Source organism: Charadrius vociferus, unplaced genomic scaffold (assembly GCF_000708025.1).
Source record: "Charadrius vociferus isolate BGI_N301 unplaced genomic scaffold, ASM70802v2 scaffold900, whole genome shotgun sequence".
In the NCBI taxonomy this organism is placed as follows: Eukaryota; Metazoa; Chordata; class Aves; order Charadriiformes; family Charadriidae; genus Charadrius; species Charadrius vociferus.
The window spans coordinates 11,622-12,503 of NW_009646342.1; positions in this window are offsets into that span (position 1 = coordinate 11,622).

Sequence of the window (882 nt, forward strand, 5' to 3'; positions counted from 1 at the left end):
CCGTGCGGAAGCGGTAGCGCGGTGAGCAGAGCCACGGTGCAGCGTCGCAGCGGCAGCTCAGCCCTGAGCACAGGGAGACCCGGTTCTTGCTGGTGGTCACTGGTTCCGGGCCAGCTGCTGGGGGGCTCCCATCCTTCCAGCCCCAGCAGCCACCAGCTGGTGTGCTGCCCAAAAAACGAGCCAACGCTTTGCACAAGAATTAATGAGCCAAGCCCAACCACGTTGGAGGAGTCGCCCCCTCTCTATTTAACCTGGAGTTAGTCGGTCCTCCAGAGCTGAGCAGAGCACAGGGACGAGGACGCGGGGCCTGGGGATCGTTCGGGGGCTCCCATCCTTCCAGCCCCAGCAGCCACCAGCTGGTGTGCTGCCCAAAAAACGAGCCAACGCTTTGCACAAGAATTAATGAGCCAAGCCCAACCACGTTGGAGGAGTCGCCCCCTCTCTATTTAACCTGGAGTTAGTCGGTCCTCCAGAGCTGAGCAGAGCACAGGGACGAGGACGCGGGGCCTGGGGATCGTTCAAGCATCCAGACGTCAGCTTTTATTACCAGGGTCGGTAAAACGGTAAAGGAAACCGGTAAGTAAGAACCTGGGAAAGAAGCAGCAGGTAGAGGAACGGTCCTGCACCGAGCACGGGGATGCTGGGAGCAGGATGCTGGGAGCGGGGCTCACTGCTGCTGCCATCCTGGAGAAATATGTCCCTCTTGTGGACAAAAACAAAGAGCCTCCGGGCGGGAGCAGGATGCTGCTACCCCTCTGCATAACCAGCTCTCCCCAGGACACGGTGTTGCGGGATCCCAGGGTTCCTACCCCAGAGCGATACCCCGGTGGCACCGCAGTGCGGGACGTGCCAGCTTCCCACACTGCTCCTGTCACACACTTC